Source organism: Pseudophryne corroboree, chromosome 4 (genome assembly GCF_028390025.1).
Source record: "Pseudophryne corroboree isolate aPseCor3 chromosome 4, aPseCor3.hap2, whole genome shotgun sequence".
NCBI classification, from domain to species: domain Eukaryota; kingdom Metazoa; phylum Chordata; class Amphibia; order Anura; family Myobatrachidae; genus Pseudophryne; species Pseudophryne corroboree.
In genome coordinates, this window is record NC_086447.1 from 287,121,977 (window position 1) to 287,144,866 (window position 22,890).

General features: G+C 43.8%; 1 long non-coding RNA gene across 1 annotated transcript in view; it reads right to left on the reverse strand.

Moving 5' to 3' along the window:
* LOC134911351 (uncharacterized) overlaps window positions 1-11,388 on the reverse strand; it is a 63,941-nt gene extending 52,553 nt beyond the window's left edge. Inside the window, exon 1 of the long non-coding RNA XR_010176503.1 lies at window positions 11,096-11,388. This is a non-coding gene — a long non-coding RNA (uncharacterized LOC134911351). The remainder of the gene's footprint in view (window positions 1-11,095) is intronic.
* Between the last annotated feature and the right edge of the window lie 11,502 nt (window positions 11,389-22,890).

Here is a 22,890-nt window from a genome sequence, read left to right on the forward strand (position 1 = left end):
CCTGTGAGTGGTAAGTGCATAGCTGTGCCCCGCTTCTGGTGTGGTGAGTGCTGTGGTTTTTTCTCTGTGTGTATACGATGGGGTTAATCTATGGTTAGCTCTTATTAACCGTGGCCACTAGCTTTCTCATGCACCCCTGTGTGGACTTTATTATCCTGAACCTGTCTCAGCTGTTCCTTAGCAATCATCTTTGAGCCAGTGCAATAGGTGACTAGTGTGCCTTTAGAAGCCATAAAGTCTGTGGCAGGTACACATTAAATCTAGCAGGCAGATGATGTGTGTAACAGCAGTGAAGTAGTCAGGTTTTAAGACTCTGTGATAGTGTAGGACCTGCATGAAGGTGGGGTACCTTGAAAATCGGTATGCAGGCTTCCGTGCATTGGCCAATCCACCAACTAGACCCCCATCATTTATTTATTGAATTGTTGAGGATAAGTGAGTTTACTTTGGTGAGTGCTGGGTTCTTTGTTTGTATTTGTTGAAGCGATGTGGTCATGGGCTGCGTGCACCCCGCCCTGTGAGTGGTTAGTGCAGCTGTGTACCCCGCTTTTGTGGTAGAGAGTGCTGTGTTACATGCACCCCACCCTGTGAGTGGTAAGTGCATAGCTGTGCCCCGCTTCTGGTGTGGTGAGTGCTGTGGTTTTTTCTCTGTGTGTATATATATATATATATATACACACTTTAAATAAAAATAGAAATAGAATTAGACATGGAATGCGGATAGAAAACCCCCAAATCTGTATAAAAGCTAACATTATTCTAAATGCAAGAAATATAACCATTCTCAAAACATAGGGACAGGTGTTATAAGCACAATGAAACTATATGTGGAGCAGATAATTCTCTCTCCACATCAATGGGTATGTTGGTTCAATACATAGAAAAACCTTTCATGAGACGTCACTTTTAATTTGAACATATCAGATTAATTATGGGATATATTTATTTCTTTACTTATTAATTATTTATTTTTTTATTTATTATTATTTTTTTTATTTAATAGCGGGAGAGATAGGTATCTCTCATATAATAATATAAAAATATAAATAATATAGTTTGCTTTTGGTGTTCAACAGTTTATCCACTAAAGTGAGCCACATTAACAACATTGGCACCCTGCTACTGTGATTATACAGCCGGAGGACACACATTTATCCTTTCATTATGGGCTACACAATATATGTGAATAATATTTTTTTAATAAAAAATTCTGTTTCTGGAACCATTGTGGAGATTGTATTCCATATCCGTTCTGTTTGGAGTCACTTTGGAGGATATTAGTGACAGAAAGAAACCTTTTGATGCACATAGGGTCATATGACCTAAGTGAGTGTTACTCCATATGAGATTAATATATTTGGAAGAAGTTGAATACCTACCAATGAAAGAAACCTTTATGTGAATGCATCTCACTGTGTTAGGGTGAGTTTAAAGGTTCCTTTCTACAGTGGCCACGATTGATGTCTGCTATTGGATAAATTGTGTCCCATTGATCGTCTTCCACATATACCAACAGTGCAGGTCGCTGTCTACGGGACTAGTTTGGGAAAATCTAGCAGCGCTTGAGGACCGCTCTCTGTTGTTTGTTTGTTAATGGGTGGTGTAACTGTTTTCTCATCAGTAGATTTTCAACAAGCAATGCCAGTTGTACCCAAAGGAACAAAAGCTGACTCCAGCATGCCTTAAATCATCCTATTTGTGGTGCAGAGTTAAAACTTTGAAGCTTACAACTAACATGTGAGCAAGAATTTATGTCGATTGCAACTCAGGTCTATTTGCTTATAACTTGCTTAAGCTAGAGGAAAGAAAAATGCCTGTAGGCTCCGACTATAGAGTGATAATACAGGTTGAGTATCCCTTATCCAAAATGCTTGGGACCAGAGGTATTTTGGATGTGGGATTTTTCCGTATTTTGGAATAATTGCATACCATAATGAGATATCATGGTGATGGGACCCAAGTCTAAGCACAGAATGCATTTATGTTTCATATACACCTTATACACACAGCCTGAAGGTCATTTTAGCCAATATTTTTTATAATTTTGTGCATTAAACAAAGTGTGTGTACATTGACACAATTCATTTATGTTTCTTATACACCTTATACACACAGCCTGAAGGTCATTTAATACAATATTTTTAATAACTTTGTGTATTAAACAAGGTTTGTGTACATTGAGCCATCAAAAAACAAAAGTTTCACTATCTCACTCTCACTCAAAAAAGTCCGTATTTCGGAATATTCCGTATTTCGGATATTTGGATATGGGATACTCAACCTGTATCTACAATAAGCATTAAAGTGTTAATGAATTATAAAAAGTACTTAGTAACTTTAGTTATCACTATGGAGATTTCACTTGGCTGTATGCGCAGACTCATTATCACTGAACAGTAGGAAGTGTGCGGAGGCGATTCATCGGGACAGACCTGTCTTGCAAGCTCAATCCCTGTAAGTGATTTTTGATACATTCAAGTGATATTTCCTAAATTCACAAAGTAAAAAAGCTCACATCAAATAAATGTGAATTGTGTTAAATATGCCCCTAAATACACAGCATGTATAAGAAAATATAGATAATAGAGGAAGAAGCTCCATACGTCAGGTCCAAGGAATTTCATCCATGTACTATCTTTAGGACATCATCAGGGGGATTATTTCCTGATGAAATCCTAAAGCCATTACATGGATGAAACGCTGCTGCATTCCAGAAGGGAACATTCAGAAAGGCATTTTTATATTGATTGAATCAATGTGCATGAACTGTTCCTCATTTATTCATGTTTCTTCAAATAAATGTATAAATATATTGCACTGAGGCTATATATCTTTTCTACCAAGTGCCATCAATTATGAAGACCTAAGGATGGTGATCACCTGAGTGGTCAACAAACTAATGAGTAGGTGTCATATTTCTGGCATGCAGATACATGGCGTTATACACAGCGGTGTTATCTGAGTGGGCTACAGACAAGCAAGCGTTTGTCTTATTTCTAGTATGCAGGCACACGGTAAAATTCATAGTGGAGCGGTTTTCTCAGGTGAGTATTAGTTGAGTAAGTGTTTGCTATTTTTCTGGCATGCAGACACAGGTTTTCAGAGTGGTTGAGTTTTTATAGTTATATGATTCCATGCATTGTGTGCAGTATGTCGCCATAATAGTTATATGATTCCATACATTGTGTGCAGTATGTCGCCATAAGATTAAGCTACCTACCACAAAGTGTTTTAAGTTTTTCACATTGGTTTGCACACACCTACAGAGTATCCAGTTTCCTTTATTAAAATGTAGTTATACTATTGCATTTTTTCTTTCTTTCATTCATTCTGAGGAGTGAGAACATACTATACTCGAGGATACCCAGAAAAGTGTCAAAATAGACTTTTAATTGTGTACACTAGACAGGAATGGACTGACAAGGTTGAGAGCTGTGTAATTCCCCAGTGAGCCCCATTTTGTTGAGACTCCACTTTTTTCTGTGAGGGTGTGGGGTTTATTTGGGGGGCAGGAAGCTATTTCTGGCAAAGATGTGTGAGGGCATACAGTATCTGTACAGGGGCGTAACTAGAACTATGTGGAGCCATAGTACATAACCAAAGTGGTTATGCCTTTCAGTACACCGATCCCACAAGGAAAAAGCATATGCATCCATCCTAGACCCTAACAATTAAATCGCCCCCCCCCCCCCCCTCAGCACACACACCAGCAGACGTCAGCATTCACTACATTCCACCCTCGCAGACACACCTGCTGCAGCCTTCGTACACCTTTCCACCCCTGCTACACACCTAGCATGCATGCCTCACCAGTACACATTGGCAGACAGGCAGTCCCCCTCGCAGTATAGAATATCGGCAGCATACCCCCCTCCCCACCTGAAATATAAAGATAGCCATCCGTCATGTTCCTGCCCCTCCCCCCCCAGTTCGACGACGTCCTTCCTTCCCTGCGCAGTACACCCACCCACCAATATGCAGAGGTATAGGAAAGTGATAACGGGACTAAAGTGTGTCTATGACTGAGCAGGAGGGGCGGCTCCCAAGTCTTTCTGTATAACAGATGGTTTCAGGTACACATTAAGGGTAGCTCTGTACAGTCCCGGTGACACCACTCCCCCTCGTACCTCAAAGTAATCTGCTACTAATAAAAAAATAAATCAAAATGGTGCAATGGGGTTGCGTGCTTGGCCCTCGGGTTCCCTAAGCAGTTGGCCATAGCAGTTCATCCTCTATAGTTGGCCATAGCAGTTCATCCTCTATAGCTTCATCCTCTATAGTTACGCCACTGTGTATATATGGGATGCAGTCAAGATGCAGCCGGACGGAATCCCGGCGGTCGAAATACCGACGCCGGAATCACGACCGCCACAATCCCGACATATTCTCCCTCCGTGGGTGTCCACGACACCCATAGAGGGAGAATATAATAGTGTGCCGAGCTTAGCGAGTCACCGTGCCCGCATCGTGGCGAGCGAAGCGAGCCCGCAAGGGTCTGCGTTCCGCTTGCCACCCCTGTCGGGATTGTGTGGTCGGGATTCCGGCGTCGGTATTTCGACCGCCGGGATTCCGGCCGGCGGTATTTATTACTGATCCCGTATATACTATACTACTCTTTCTATTGATTCACAGTGCCCAAAATGCTGTGTCTTCGGATGCAGCAGTGGATCAGAGAAACTAACAGGATGCATTTATTTGCACAGATGCCTCATGCGGCATTAGAATATTGTCGCACACCCATTGTGTGATCTACGTCCATCTCCCAATCAGGCACCTTCCTAAGGGGGGGAGGATCAGCACACACTGATCAAAGAAGTTCTTAGGGTTACACTTATGGTACATATGTTTTCTTCATGGAAGATTCTACTAATTTAATGCACTATGAGGGACCTTTGCCTTTATATGTTACAGAAGTCTACCTACATACCATATGTATGGGGATATAGAATCTGGTTTTGAGGCAGCAACCGGAAGATGTTGATTACTAAGTCAAAATAACGTGTGTGTGTGTGTGTGTGTGTGTGTGTGTGTGTGTGTGTGTGTGTGTGTGTGTGTGTGTGTGTGTGTGTTATATGACCCTATGGACCATTATGCTGTATTCACTATTCTGCATTCATTGTTTATTAGTTATCAGCTTCTAATTGTTTTTAGCAGGGGATTCTAATGAGAGAATGAAGCCAGAAATTGACTATGCACTATTGCCCACCATCACAGTAACCTTCTGTGGTTATGAATGTCATCAATGTTCATCTGCCATCAGCAAAATATACTCCAGAGCATGGACAATAAAAGGCCAGACTTGCTTAGCAATTGAGTGATGAAAATATTGATAAATAAGTGAGGTAATATGGAAATGGTGTATGTCACCTTTTAGTGAGGAATTTTCTTGTTAAATATTGCTTTACGGTATAACTGGTACCTTAATAAAGCTGAATGTTGAAGTCATGAGCATATGTATTGATTTATTTACTAGGCTCTACATAATTTAAGAAACTGTCCATTAAAAGTATGTTTATGTAGCAGACACAACTAAATGCAACATATAATTTAGTAAGCAAATGCAACAGCATTGTTTCTGCATTGTTTTGTTGTTTGTTACCACATAATGTGCCTAATTCAGACCTGATCTGAGCAGCAACTTTGTTAGCAGTTGGGCAAAACCACGTGCACTGCAGGCGGGGGGAGAGGGGGGGGGGGGGGGGGGGGGGCACAGATATAACATGTACAGAGAGAGTTAGATTTGGGTGGGTTATATTATTTCTGTGCATTGGAAATACTGGCTGCTTTATTTTTACACTGCAATGTAGATTTCAGTTTTAACACACTCCACCCAAATCTAACTCCCTCTGCACATGTTATATCTGCCCCAACTGCAGTGCATATGGTTTTGCCCATCTGTTAACAAAGTTGCTGCTACGATCAGGTGTGAATTAGGCCCATTGTATTTTTATATATTAATTTTTTTAAAGAAGCAAATAGGGTTACCGTCTGTCCAGGCAGACCCAGCAGCAGGGGATATTAAGGGTTACCCTTAGTACCCCCTGCTACTGGGCCCATAGCTCCTCTGGGCCCATGACACACCCTGCCTCCCATGCAGTAGATGCCTGATCAAACAATAGGCTGATCAGGCTTGAGAATCAGTCAGAGGCGTAATAGGGTGGTAGGCACCCATTGAAAAAAAAAATAGAGCCCCTTGAAACTGTTCTTATTCAAATAAACACACACTAGAAAACAAGTTACTCAAGCCTGAGAAGTAAACAAAACATTAATATTACAGCAATGGACACCACATTCACACTTACACTGTTGAATGAAAATTTTAAGTGAACAGACAGGACCTGGGGCCCATTTAGGTGTCTAGTCTAAAGCAAGGGTAGAGAAGGTTTGTGGCAAGTGGACCATGGGTTATGGGAGCAGATGGGAGAAGAAGGAGAGGGACATATGAGATGGGGAGACAATGGGAGATATACACAAAAAGGGGGACATAGAGAAGCTTACTTGGGGGGTAGAGAGAACAAAAGAGGGACTGCTGGACTGCACACCATAATTTCAAACATAATAAGAGGTGTTGTCATGCTAAGACTTATAGTGCCACTTAGAGAAAAAGAAAAAAGCTGGTACACACTTCAAGCACTATGAATACTAAGAATCAGAACAATTATAATAAATTCTACAATTTAACATGAAGTAATAATAAGGTTTATTAGAACATGTTTGGACAAAAATGTAGGCCCCCACCTACCTCGGAGGTGAACCTTTATCCAATGGGTCCCTAACATCCCTAATACACATCATATTGATTTTGACTGAGCAGTGAAACCTTCTGGCTCTCTGCTCAACCATCTTTTTACTTACCCTCCCACCCACCTGCAACTAGTATACAGATAGATGGGGGAATGCCATGAGGCTAGACCCCCTGATTCGTGGCACGACCCTGTGAGCCATGGTAGTCACCAGTCTGTCTCTGTAGCATTTTATAAACACAAGAGGGGTCCAAATTATGAGTCCACAGGGCTGTCTCTATGTGAGAGGCGGAGGTTGTGATACGGATATGTCATTGACATCAAGATCAGCATCCTTCCAAGAGTTCAGGGGGATAATTAGGCACAGATACAGTGGGGCAAGCTACCTCTGGAGCCATTCATGGACAGGACTCTGGGCATCTTCAGAGAGAAGTTCAAGACCCTATTAAGACCACAGGGACACTCAGGCAAGTGGGAGGGCACCAGCAGCACTAGTGGGGCACGGTCCAGTGAAGACCAGCTGTTAAATGACAAAGTCAGGTCCTGGGCAGCTGGTCACTTACAGAGCTCCCATATATTGCAGGCTAAAGCCCTGAGCGTATCTTCTCCTATTATAGCCTAGCCATGCCCTGCACTGATACACACACACACACATTGCATAGGTACCCAGGGCACCTGCCCTGTGTGCCCTATCCTCATTACACCACAGGATTCAGTGATGCTGCAGTAGGTGTGCATTTCTTGCAGTACATTATACCTGAACCCACCAGGCAAGCAAGAGGGAGGGGGGGAGGGGCAGGTGGAGAAAGGAGGGAGAAGGAGTCTACAGTTGACGGCAAGGAGCGCACAACAAGCGAAGGAAGAGAATAGTCGATTTCAGTTGGCTGTGGAGCAGTAGTTGCTTATGTGTGCACTCTTCACAAAGCCCACTCTCCACAACAAGAGTAAAGTAGACCACACAGTGTGGCACAAAAAGAAGTAAGGGGAAACCTTTGTCTCATCACACACTAATGGGACAGGCATGTATGTACAGTAAGCACATTGCATATGGTTTCCCTAGGTAAGAAGTTTGGAGAGCTGCCTGTTGTTTGAGAGCAGGCTGAAAAATAGCTTATTCAATTGTTTGTCTGTAATAGTTTATCTTGTTCTTGTTGGGAATGTATGTGCAGTATAGTGTTAAGCACAATAATGTGCACATCAGCGGTTGTAATTCAGGCAATTACCAGTCCAGTGCATTAACCAGGAAATGTGGCCAATTAGCACAAGTAAAGATACAGCAATGCTCACTGTTACACTGTTATCAGATGGAGTGGAGCATGTAGCGGAGCAGGGGGTGTGTATGGCTCACCAGCTGGTGACTGTTACTTGTATCAGTTAGTGGTGCGGGGCTCTGGAACAATGGCAATAGCAGGATGAAGTTGTGGTTCTCAAGAGCTAGGAGGAATACAGCCATCCTCCACATTGTTGCTCATACGTAGTAATAAGGTGGTAATGCACATGCACAGAAACACTATCAGCAGCCATATTGGTTAGGGAATGAAGAATCCTTAGAGGATCCATGTGGTTGTAGATGGTGCTGTAGTGCATTCCACTTCCAACAGTTCTTAGGTGAATTTAAGCTTCCACAAGCTCTTTGCTAATGCTTGAGAGAAGAGGTAGAGATGTGTGCTGAACAATTTTTGATGGTTTTGGGTCTAAATTGTCATCCAGTTTAGGTTTTGGCTTTGTATAATTTGGACTTTTTTTGTAACTACATTATTATGTACATTCAATAACATTCATTTTCAGTAAATTTTTACTACCTCAAAGCTCACAATGTTGTTTTCATCCAGTTTAGGCCAAAGGCTGAAGCAAGCTGGCTGGTTACTCAGCAATAGAGAAGCTGGCCACGCACACATCAGTTTATAGCACATCTAAGAAACTTTGCAGGGCAGAAAAGAAAAGTGGTGCCAGATGGCATTGTCCTTGGGCTCTCCCACCCACTGGCTCTCCCATCCACCCTTATGTTGGATATTAAAAAGGACATGCACAGTTTAACAAATCAAGCACTTCAGCAACAGGGACTGACACTTTTGTGGCTGAAGTGCTTGGTTTGTTTGGGCCCCCATAATTATTTTTTTTATTTGCAAGGACTACCTCCAAATCACTAATCAGGAAGTTGATAATGAGGGTGTTAATTACATCAAATAATTATAATTTAGTAAAATAAATTTCATGAACTCACTGCAAATCATGTAATATGGAGGAGGTGTCTATATGGCTAACGTACCTACCTTTACTAACTTTGGCCTCACAAATGGAGCAGATGCCTTCACAAACATTGTCAGGATTTTGGTCAAAATAATTCCACACCCCAGGCATCACAATGGCTTTCTTTTTATAATGGGCAAGAACTGCAGCCACTGGTAGCTGATTTATACAAACAACATCATCAACAACATCCTTATGCTCAATGTCAGACAGTAGTAGAACACACATACTATATCAGCCTTATCCCGTTCCACTTTCACACACTTGTTCTGTTCCCCACATGTGCAGATGGTGCAAAAATAGTGGAAGAGGCTTCTCTATGAGGACAGTGTGAGAAATTTCAGACTTACACTTAGCTAACTTGGACATTCCTAGACTCTCCCCAGGGATGTGTCGTGGTTCTGAACACACTTTCTTCTAATGCCTTAGTGGTTTTCATTTTTTGACACCTCTTCTAGACTCTGAGAAAAAAGGTCTTGCATCATCACGAAAGTCAAAAGAAAATGCCTCATTGGCAGTTGCAGAATCACCACTCATCAATAAAGGGAAAGGCCTGAGACTTTCCTTGCCACTGCGTGTGGTAAATGGCATGTTGCCAATTTAAGGTTTTTCAGCACTAAACTTTCCTTTTAATAGAGGTGTTTTTGTTTTTATCTTTAACCCTGTAAAATGTAGTTCTTTTATTTCAGATGCAATGACTTAAACCCATGAGCATCGGCTTTAGATAATGTTGAAGGGCTAATATCATCATCATGACTGGTTAGTATGTGTTTGCTGCTCCTGCTCTTCTCTAAACTGATCATTATCAATTTTTTAATTTGCAGAACAGCACAAACAAATTTGACAACAATTATTTTTTTATTATATTTTTAACTGGCAGCTCGTCTCAGACTGCGTGGAATCAGACCGCTTTTATATGTACGTAAAGTGAAAAAGGTGTACTGGGGAGCAGAGCATACTGGCGTAGAAGGCACAGAATATTACAAACTAATTATACAACAAAGTATTTTATTATTATTTTTTTGAACTGGCAGCTTGACTCACACTGCATGGAGTTCCAGGGCTTATATATGTACGTGAATAAATGCACTGGGGTACAGCACACACAGGTTGTAAAACCTTTTCAAAAACTATTTTTTTAAACTTTTTTATATATATTTTTTAACTTGTTTGGCAATGGACAATACAGAAACATGGTGCTTATATGTAAATACAGAGGGTGGGGTACAGCCTGAAGAGTCAGTGCAACACCACTGTATGACAGAATTAGATTAATGGGACTGGACACAGCTTATGGATGGACACAGCATAGCAACTTGTAGATGGACATAGTGCAGCCACTTACTGGACACAGAGCAGCCACTTGTAGATGGACACAGCAAACTACAGTGCAGCACACAGCAGCATGACTGGAGTGAAATGGCACAGAGTCGCCGCCACCAGATTCTTATATGGAACCTAAAACCCATGAGAATTCTATGCCGGGGGGGATCATTTTGCCTCCATTTGGAATATGAGCCTGGCAGGAAAACATGAGCCAGGACTCGGATTTACTTGAAAACTGGTAGTTCGGGGAGAGCTTGGATTCCAGGTAATCCAAACTGCCAATCTGTAGTTTTAAGTAACAGAAAAGTGCACTGTGGTTATCAGTAGATAATTGAGGTGTCAGACATTAGCAGCCATAGAAGTATGGGGCAAGGGCTACCATCGGTGCAGGGAGTGCAGCTGCTATGGGGCCTAGAGCTAAGAGGGGCCCACCTTCCCTGTAAAAGTTACATGTGTTATATACATTTTTCACCATTGGGTGGTACGTAGCGGCCCTTACAATTGTTTGCATTGAGGCCTGCACTATATCTAGGTATGTCCCTAGACCTGATCAATGTAATGTGGTATAAAATAACCTGAGGGTATTATAATGTTACACAGAAATGTGGCACAATATGAAGTGCTAGCACTATAGTGTGACATAATATCAACTGGGGGTACTTTAATGTGGCATAATGTGAACTGTGGACACTACAGTATATCTGATAATGTGAATTGGGGGTTGTCACAATCCTGACATATTAGTCTTATATTCTACTAGTTGTCATGTGACTTACCTCTGCTGCAGGCTAGGATATCCAGATATCCAGATTTGCCTGGAGGTTCTGCTCAGCATACAAACTGCTGTATGTGTCTGTGTTGCTAATTACTGAGTCTCCTTCCTGGCTGATTATGCACCTGAGATTTCTCTGTTTGGAAAGTCTGCAGAATCTTGATTAAAGCAGAGATTACAGTCCAGCTAGCAGTACTACATCTGAACTGTAGAGAACATGTGAATGTATTGCTCTCAGTCCTTTAGTGCTTGCTATTCTCTCTGCAGTGTGCTCCACACCAGAGTTCCCTCTGGAATCAGTGCTGGGACAGTCTGAATCAAGTAATCAGCCAAACACCAACCAGAAGCCAGTCTGCGATCACATGAGACTCTCAGCCAACACCTTGACAACCAGTATTATAAAGGGAGCTTCCTGGACACTCCCAAGCTGCCAGTTCTTTAGTGTCTTTTAACCTGCTGTGTGTTTCTACAGATACACTGCTCAAAAAAATAAAGGGAACACTAAAATAACACATCCTAGATCTGAATGAATAAAATATTCTTATTAAATACTTTGTTCTTTACATAGTTTAATGTGCTGACAACAAAATCACACAAAAATTATCAATGGAAATCAAATTTATTAACCCATGGAGGTCTGGATTTTGAGTCACACTCAAAATTAAAGTGGAAAAACATACTACAGGCTGATCCAACTTTTATGTAATGTCCTTAAACAAGTCAAAATGAGGCTCAGTAGTGTGTGTGGCCTCCACGTGCCTGTATGACCTCCCTACAACGCCTGGGCATGCTCCTGATGAGGTGGCGGATGGTCTCCTGAGGGATCTCCTCCCAGACCTGGACTAAAGCATCCGCCAACTCCTGGACAGTCTGTGGTACAACGTGGCGTTGGTGGATGGAGCGAGACACGATGTCCCAGGTGTGCTCAATTGGATTCAGGTCTGGGGAATGGGTGGGCCAGTCCATAGCATCAATGCCTTCGTCTTGCAGGAACTGCTGACACACTCCAGCCACATGAGGTCTAGCATTGTCTTGCATTAGGAGGAACCCAGGGCCAACCGCACCAGCATATGGTCTCACAAGGGGTCTGAGGATCTCATCTCGGTACCTAATGGCAGTCAGGCTACCTCTGGCGAGCACATGGAGGGCTGTGCGGCCCCCCCCAAAGAAATGCAACCCCACACCATTACTGATCCACTGCCAAACCGGTCATGCTGGGGGATGTTGCAGGCAGCAGAACGTTCTCCTTGGCATCTCCAGACTCTGTCACATGTGCTCAGTGAGAACCTGCTTTCGTCTGTGAAGAGCACAGGGCACCAGTGGCGAATTTGCCAATCTTGGTGTTCTCTGGCAAATGCCAAACATCCTGCACGGTGTTGGGCTGTAAGCACAACCCCCACCTGTGGACGTCGGGCCCTCATACCACCCTCATGGAGTCTGTTTCTGATCGTTTGAGTAGACACATGCACATTGTGGCTTGCTGGAGGTCATTTTGCAGGGCTCTGGCAGTGCTCCTCCATTTCCTCCTTGCACAAAGGCGGATGTAGCGGTCCTGCTGCTGGGTTGTTGCCCTCCTACGGCCTCCTCCACGTCTCCAGATGTACTGGCCTGTCTCCTGGTAGCGCCTCCATGCTCTGGACACTATGCTGACAGACACAGCAAACCTTCTTGCCACAGCTCGCATTGATGTGCCATCCTGGATGAGCTGCACTACCTGAGCCACTTGTGTGGGTTGTAGACTCCGTCTCATGCTACCACTAGAGTGAAAGCACCGCCAGCTTTCAAAAGTGACCAAAACATCAGCCAGAAAGCATAGGAGCTGAGAAGTGGTCTGTGGTCACCATCTGCAGAACAACTCCTTTATTGGGGGTATCTTGTTAATTGCCTATAATTTCCACCTGTTGTATATTCCATTTGCACAACAGCATGTGAAATTGATTGTCAATCAGTGTTGCTTCCTAAGTGGACAATTTGATTTCACAGAAGTGTGATTGACTTGGAGTTACATTGTGTTGTTTAAGTGTTCCCTTTATTTCTTTGAGCAGTGTACTATCCAGCCTGAAGACTTCCAGTGCAGTGTCCATCTTCAGCACTCCGTGGTTCCTGAAATGCTTGTTCTATCCAAGCATCTGCTCAAATTGCCGGCTCCTGAATAGCTGATTCAATCCCAGCATCTGCTCATATTGCCTGTACCATTGGTTTCAGTCTGATATCATGCACCATCTTTTCCAGTCTGATATCCTGCCCTATCAGTTCCAGTCTGATATCCTAGACCACAGGTTCTCAAACTCGGTCCTCAGGACCCCACACGGTGCACGTTTTGCAAGTCTCCTCACAGAATCACAAGTGACATAATTAACTCCACCTGTGGACCTTTTAAAATGTGTCAGTGATTAATGAATACACCTGTGCACCTGCTGGGTTACCTGCAAAACATGCACTGTGTGGGTCCTGAGGACAGAGTTTGAGAATCACTGTCCTAGACCATAGGTTCCAGTCCGCTATCCAGTATCACCCTGGTTCCTGCTATTCCATTCTTCCGTGATATTCTGGCACCAATACTGGGAGACCCAGATAAAGGATCTCGACCTGTACATCGGGTGCAGCTAAGCCCTAACTCCCTTGTGGGTGTCCCTGGTGAAAACCACCAGCATGTTAGACTCTGTGCCTCTGCCCTGAGTTTCTGCCAACTCCCTGGTACTAGTCAATATCCTCACCTTATCGCATGAGCAAGAACTACATGAGGTCAGCCAACTTCCAGACACCAATTCCAGAACCCACTCCATCCAGGGACTCAAACCAGAATCCACATACAGACCTAAGCTGAGTGGATTCGACAGACCGGGCACAAATGTAAACTGACCTGTTGCAAACCATTACATCTTGTTTGGAGGGTCTTGAAGCAACCCAGCAGCAACTGGTTCAAGGTCTATGTGAGTTTTGTATTTGCCAGGACAGTCTGACTACCTCAGCAGTTTGGGGTGCCTCTTATCCTGAGAATTATTAACTAAGCACCATGGCATTCACTCCTCTTATGTCAGTACCCCATTCTGAATGTACTGCAAGTAGAACTCTGGCTTCTCTGTGTCCATTCACTGTCACTAAGCATGTTAATCATTATCCACAGGGGCCTCCTGCTAAGACTGTTTTTTATGAAACTGCTAGGATCACACCCCCTGATTGGGAGAACTCCTAATTTGGATGTTTTCAGAGTTCTAAAGCAAGTGACTTTGATCAGCTGAGTATTCTATACCAAAAGTTAACACAGCTACAGAACCATTTGATTAGCATAATTCCATTATTATCCAAGGGAACTTCTGGAATGGTTAAGCCTTCTCCTATAAATCCTGTGACTGAAGAACCTTCTCGTCCAAGCTCCCTAAGAATCAAGGTCACTTTCTCCTCACAGAAAGGGGTCATCCTTCAGAGCTATTCATGACTAGTGATGAGCACCGAAAATTTTTCGTGTTTTGGTTTTGGGTTCGGTTCCGCGGCCGTGTTTTGGGTTCGAACGCGTTTTGGCAAAACCTCACCGAATTTTTTTTGTCGGATTCGGGTGTGTTTTGGATTCGGGTGTTTTTTTCAAAAAACCCTAAAAAACAGCTTAAATCATAGAATTTGGGGGTCATTTTGATCCCAAAGTATTATTAACCTCAATAACCATAATTTCCACTCATTTTCAGTCTATTCTGAACACCTCACACCTCACAATATTATTTTTAAGTCCTAAAATTTGCACCGAGGTCGCTGGATGACTAAGCTCAGCGAACCAAGTGGCCGACACAAACACCTGGCCCATCTAGGAGTGGCACTGCAGTGTCACGCAGGATGGCCCTTCCAAAAAACACCCCCCAAACAGCACATGACGCAAAGAAGAAAAAAAAGAGGCGCAATGAGGTAGCTGTGTGAGTAAGCTAAGCGACCCTAGTGGCCGACACAAACACCTGGCCCATCTAGGAGTGGCACTGCAGTGTCACGCAGGATGGCCCTTCCAAAAACTACTCCCCAAACAGCACATGATGCAAAGAAAAATGAAAGAAAAAAGAGGTGCAAGATGGAATTGTCCTTGGGCCCTCCCACCCACCCTTATGTTGTATAAACAGGACATGCACACTTTAACCAACCCATCATTTCAGTGACAGGGTCTGCCACACGACTGTGACTGAAATGACGGGTTGGTTTGGACCCCCACCAAAAAAGAAGCAATTAATCTCTCCTTGCACAAACTGGCTCTACAGAGGCAAGATGACCACCTCATCATCATCCTCTGATATATCACCGTGTACATCCCCCTCCTCACAGATTATCAATTCGTCCCCACTGGAATCCACCATCTCAGCTCCCTGTGTACTTTGTGGAGACAATTGCTGCTGGTGAATGTCTCCACGGAGGAATTGATTATAATTCATTTTAATGAACATCATCTTCTCCACATTTTCTGGATGTAACCTCATACGCCGATTGCTGACAAGGTGAGCGGCGGCACTAAACACTCTTTCGGAGTACACACTTGTGGGAGGGCAACTTAGGTAGAATAAAGCCAGTTTGTGCAAGGGCCTCCAAATTGCCTCTTTTTCCTGCCAGTATAAGTACGGACTGTCTGACGTGCCTACTTGGATGCGGTCACTCATATAATCCTCCACCATTCTTTCAATGGGGAGAGAATCATATGCAGTGACAGTAGACGACATGTCCGTAATCGTTGTGAGGTCCTTCAGTCCGGACCAGATGTCAGCATCAGCAGTCGCTCCAGACTGCCCTGCATCACCGCCAGCGGGTGGGCTCGGAATTCTGAGCCTTTTCCTCGCACCCCCAGTTGCGGGAGAATGTGAAGGAGGAGATGTTGACAGGTCGCGTTCCGCTTGACTTGACAATTTTCTCACCAGCAGTTCTTTGAACCCCTGCAGACTTGTGTCTGCCGGAAAGAGAGATCCAAGGTAGGTTTTAAATCTAGGATCGAGCACGGTGGCCAAAATGTAGTGCTCTGATTTCAACAGATTGACCACCCGTGAATCCTTGTTAAGCGAATTAAGGGCTCCATCCACAAGTCCCACATGCCTAGCGGAATCGCTCTGTGTTAGCTCCTCCTTCAATGTCTCCAGCTTCTTCTGCAAAAGCCTGATGAGGGGAATGACCTGACTCAGGCTGGCAGTGTCTGAACTGACTTCACGTGTGGCAAGTTCAAAAGGTTGCAGAACCTTGCACAACGTTGAAATCATTCTCCACTGCGCTTGAGACAGGTGCATTCCACCTCCTATATCGTGCTCAGTTGTATAGGCTTGAATGGCCTTTTGCTGCTCCTCCAACCTCTGAAGCATATAGAGGGTTGAATTCCACCTCGTTACCACTTCTTGCTTCAGATGATGGCAGGGCAGGTTCAGGCGTTTTTGGTGGTGCTCCAGTCTTCTGTACGCGGTGCCTGAACGCCGAAAGTGGCCCGCAATTCTTTGGGCCACCGACAGCATCTCTTGCACGCCCCTCTCGTTTTTAAATAATTCTGCACCACCAAATTCAAGGTATGTGCAAAACATGGGACGTGCTGGAATTTGCCCAGATTTAATGCACACACAATATTGCTGGCGTTGTCCGATGCCACAAATCCACAGGAGAGTCCTATTGGGGTAAGCCATTCTGCGATGATCTTCCTCAGTTGCCGTAAGAGGTTTTCAGCTGTGTGCGTATTCTGGAAAGCGGTGATACAAAGCGTAGCCTGCTTAGGAAAGAGTTGGCGTTTGCGAGATGCTGCTACTGGTGCCGCCGCAGCTGTTCTTACGGCGGGAGTCAATACATCTACCCAGTGGGCTGTCACAGTCATATAGTCCTGAGTCTGCCCTGCTCCACTTGTCCACATGTCCGTGGTTAAGTGGACATTGGGTACAACTGCATTTTTTAGGACACTGGTGAGTCTTTTTCTGAGGTCTGTGTACATTTTCGGTATCGCCTGCCTAGAGAAATGGAACCTAGATGGTATTTGGTACCGGGGACACAGTACCTCAAACAAGTCTATAGTTGGCTCTGCAGTAATGATGGATACCGGAACCACGGTTCTCACCGCCCAGGATGCCAAGGCCTCAGTTATCCGCTTTGCAGCAGGATGACTGCTGTGATATTTCATCTTCCTCGCAAAGGACTGTTGGACAGTCAATTGCTTGGTGGAAGTAGTAAAAGTGGTCTTACGACTTCCCCTCTGGGATGACCATCGACTCCCAGCAGCAACAACAGCAGCGCCAGCAGCAGTAGGCGTTACACGCAAGGATGCATCGGAGGAATCCCAGGCAGGAGAGGACTTGTCAGAATTGCCAGTGACATGGCCTGCAGGACTATTGGCATTCCTGGGGAAGGAGGAAATTGACACTGAGGGAGTTGGTGGGGTAGTTTGCGTGAGCTTGGTTACAAGAGGAAGGGATTTACTGGTCAGTGGACTGCTTCCGCTGTCGCCCAAAGTTTTTGAACTTGTCACTGACTTATGATGAATGCGCTGCAGGTGACGTATAAGGGAGGATGTTCCGAGGTGGTTAACGTCCTTATCCCTACTTATTACAGCTTGACAAAGGCAACACACGGTTTGACAAATGTTGTCCGCATTTCTGTTGAAATACTTCCACACCGAAGAGCTGATTTTTTTTTGTATTTTCACCAGGCATGTCAATGGCCATATTCCTCCCATGGACAACAGGTGTCTCCCCGGGTGCCTGACTTAAACAAACCACCTCACCATCAGAATCCTCCTGGTCAATTTCCTCCCCAGCGCCAGCAACACCCATATCCTCCTCATCCTGGTGTACTTCAACACTGACATCTTCAATCTGACTATCAGGAACTGGACTGCGGGTGCTCCTTCCAGCACTTGCAGGGGGCGTGCAAATGGTGGAAGGCGCATGCTCTTCACGTCCAGTGTTGGGAAGGTCAGGCATCGCAACCGACACAATTGGACTCTCCTTGTGGATTTGGGATTTCGAAGAACGCACAGTTCTTTGCTGTGCTTTTGCCAGCTTGAGTCTTTTCATTTTTCTAGCGAGAGGCTGAGTGCTTCCATCCTCATGTGAAGCTGAACCACTAGCCATGAACATAGGACAGGGCCTCAGCCGTTCCTTGCCACTCCGTGTGGTAAATGGCATATTGGCAAGTTTACGCTTCTCCTCCGATTTTATTTTAGATTTTTGAGTCCTTTTTTTACTGATATTTGGTGTTTTGGATTTTACATGCTCTGTACTATGACATTGGGCATCGGCCTTGGCAGACGACGTTGATGGCATTTCATCGTCTCGGCCATGACTAGTGGCAGCAGCTTCAGCACGAGGTAGAAGTGGATCTTGATCTTTCCCTATTTTTGGAACCTCAACATTTTTGTTCTCCATATTTTAATAGGCACAACTAAAAGGCACCTCAGGTAAACAATGGAGATGGATGGATACTAGTATACTTATGGATGACGAGCGACTGCCGACACAGAGGTAGCTACAGCCGTGGACTACCGTACTGCGTCTGCTAGTATAGACTGGATGATAATGATATAAAATATATATATATATATATATCACTACTGCAGGACAGGTATTTATTGTATAATGACGGACCTGCTGGACACTGTCAGCACTGCAGACTCCTAAACTACTAGTATGAAGAAGATAGAAAAAAAAAAAACCACCACAGGTAGGTATACAATTATGGATGAGCGACTGCCAGTGCCGACACAGAGGTAGCTACAGCCGTGGACTACCGTACTGCGTCTGCTAGTATAGACTGGATGATAATGATATAAAAAATATATATATATCACTACTGCAGGACAGGTATATATTGTATAATGACGGACCTGCTGGACACTGTCAGCACTGCAGACTCCTAAACTACTAGTATGAAGAAGATAGAAAAAAAAAACCCACCACAGGTAGGTATACAATTATGGACGAGCGACTGCCGACACAGAGGTAGCTACAGCCGTGGACTACCGTACTGCGTCTGCTAGTATAGACTGGATGATAATGATATAAAAATATATATATATATCACTACTGCAGAACAGGTATATATTGTATAATGACGGACCTGCTGGACACTGTCAGCACTGCAGACTCCTAAACTACTAGTATGAAGAAGATAGAAAAAAAAAAACCACCACAGGTAGGTATACAATTCTGGACGAGCGACTGCCGACACAGAGGTAGCTACAGCCGTGGACTACCGTACTGCATCTGCTAGTATAGACTGGATGATAATGATATAAAAAATATATATATATCACTACTGCAGGACAGGTATATATTGTATAATGACGGACCTGCTGGACACTGTCAGCACTGCAGACTCCTAAACTACTAGTATGAAGAAGATAGAAAAAAAAAAAACACCACAGGTAGGTATACAATTATGGACGAGCGACTGCCGACACAGAGGTAGCTACAGCCGTGGACTACCGTACTGCATCTGCTAGTATAGACTGGATGATAATGATATAAAAAATATATATATATCACTACTGCAGGACAGGTATATATTGTATAATGACGGACCTGCTGGACACTGTCAGCACTGCAGACTCCTAAACTACTAGTATGAAGAAGATAGAAAAAAAAAAAAACAACACAGGTAGGTATACACTTCTGGACGAGCGACTGCCGACACAGAGGTAGCTACAGCCGTGGTCTACCGTACTGCGTCTGCTAGTATAGACTGGATGATAATGATATAAAAAATATATATATATCACTACTGCAGGACAGGTATATATTTTATAATGACGGACCTGCTGGACACTGTCAGCACTGCAGACTCCTAAACTACTAGTATGAAAAAGATAGAAAAAAAAAAACCCACCACAGGTAGGTATACAATTCTGGACGAGCGACTGCCGACACAGAGGTAGCTACAGCCGTGGACTACCGTACTGCGTCTGCTAGTATAGACTGGATGATAATGATATAAAAAATATATATATATCACTACTGCAGGACAGGTATATATTGTATAATGACGGACCTGCTGGACACTGTCAGCACTGCAGACTCATAAACTACTAGTATGAAGAAGATAGAAAAAAAAAAACCCACCACAGGTAGGTATACAATTATGGACGAGCGACTGCCAGTGCCGACACAGAGGTAGCTACAGCTGTGGACTACCGTACTGCATCTGCTAGTATAGACTGGATGATAATGATATAAAAAATATATATTTATCACTACTGCAGGACAGGTATATATTATATAATGACGGACCTGCTGGACACTGTCAGCACTGCAGACTCCTAACCTGCTAGTATGAAGAAGATAGAAAAAAAAAACCCACCACAGGTAGGTATACAATTATGGACGAGCGACTGCCAGTGCCGACACAGAGGTAGCTACAGCCGTGGACTACCGTACTGCGTCTGCTAGTATAGACTGGATGATAATGATATAAAAAATATATATATATCACTACTGCAGGACAGGTATATATTATATAATGACGGACCTGCTGGACACTGTCAGCACTGCAGACTCCTAAACTACTAGTATGAAGAAGATAGAAAAAAAAAACCCACCACAGGTAGGTATACAATTATGGACGAGCGACTGCTGACACAGAGGTAGCTACAGCCGTGGACTACCGTACTGCGTCTGCTAGTATAGACTGGATGATAATGATATAAAAAATATATATATATCACTACTGCAGGACAGGTATATATTATATAATGACGGACCTGCTGGACACTGTCAGCACTGCAGACTCCTAAACTACTAGTATGAAGAAGATAGAAATATAATGAATGACGGACCTGCTGGACACTGTCAGCAGAATGCGTTTATAGAATAAAAAAAAAAAACACCACACGAGTGTTTAACTTTTTCAGGCAGACAATATACTGGTGGTCACTGCTGGTCAGTCACACTGGCACTCTTGCAGCAAAAGTGTGCACTGTTAAATATGTACTCCTGCTATAACTGCTCCCCAGTCTCCCCCACAATTAAGCTGTGTGAGCAGTGAGCACTACTCAGCACAGTCAGATATACATAGATGATATTATCATTAGAGATGAGCGGGTTCGGTTTCTCTGAATCCGAACCCGCCAGAACTTCATGTTTTTTTTCACGGGTCCGAGCGACTCGGATCTTCCCGCCTTGCTCGGTTAACCCGAGCGCGCCCGAACGTCATCATGACGCTGTCGGATTCTCGCGAGGCTCGGATTCTATCGCTAGACTCGGATTCTATATAAGGAGCCGCGCGTCGCCGCCATTTTCACACGTGCATTGAGATTGATAGGGAGAGGACGTGGCTGGCGTCCTCTCCGTTTAGAATAGATTAGAGAGACACTTGATTTACTAATTTTGGGGAGCATTAGGAGTACTCAGTACAGTGCAGAGTTTTGCTGATAGTGACCACCAGTTTTATTTATAATCCGTTCTCTGCCTGAAAAAAGCGATACACAGCACACAGTGACTCAGTCACATACCATATCTGTGTGCACTGCTCAGGCTCAGGCCAGTGTGCTGCATCATCTATTATCTATATATAATATTATATATATATATCTGTCTGACTGCTCAGCTCACACAGCTTATAATTGTGGGGGAGACTGGGGAGCACTACTGCAGTGCCAGTTATAGGTTATAGCAGGAGCCAGGAGTACATAATATATTATATAGTGAGTGACCACCAGACACACAGTGCAGTTTATTTAATATATCCGTTCTCTGCCTGAAAAAAGCGATACACACAGTGACTCAGTCAGTCACATACCATATCTGTGTGCACTGCTCAGGCTCAGGCCAGTGTGCTGCATCATCTATATATATTATATATCTGTCTGACTGCTCAGCTCACACAGCTTATAATTGTGGGGGAGACTGGGGAGCACTACTGCAGTGCCAGTTATAGGTTATAGCAGGAGCCAGGAGTACATAATATTATATTAAAATTAAACAGTGCACACTTTTGCTGCAGGAGTGCCACTGCCAGTGTGACTAGTGACCAGTGACCTGACCACCAGTATATATAATATTAGTAGTATACTATCTCTTTATCAACCAGTCTATATTAGCAGCAGACACAGTACAGTGCGGTAGTTCACGGCTGTGGCTACCTCTGTGTCGGCACTCGGCAGCCCGTCCATAATTGTATATACCACCTAACCGTGGTTTTTTTTTCTTTCTTTATACATACATACTAGTTACGAGTATACTATCTCTTTATCAACCAGTCTATATTAGCAGCAGACACAGTACAGTGCGGTAGTTCACGGCTGTGGCTACCTCTGTGTCGGCACTCGGCAGCCCGTCCATAATTGTATATACCACCTAACCGTGGTTTTTTTTTCTTTCTTTATACATACATACTAGTTACGAGTATACTATCTCTTTATCAACCAGTCTATATATTAGCAGCAGACACAGTACAGTGCGGTAGTTCACGGCTTTGGCTACCTCTGTGTCGTCACTCGGCAGCCCGTCCATAATTGTATATACCACCTAACCGTGGTTTTTTTTTCTTTCTTTATACATACATACTAGTTACGAGTATACTATCTCTTTATCAACCAGTCTATATTAGCAGCAGACACAGTACAGTGCGGTAGTTCACGGCTGTGGCTACCTCTGTGTCGGCACTCGGCAGCCCGTCCATAATTGTATATACCACCTAACCGTGGTTTTTTTTTCTTTCTTTATACATACATACTAGTTACGAGTATACTATCTCTTTATCAACCAGTCTATATATTAGCAGCAGACACAGTACAGTGCGGTAGTTCACGGCTGTGGCTACCTCTGTGTCGGCACTCGGCAGCCCGTCCATAATTGTATATACCACCTAACC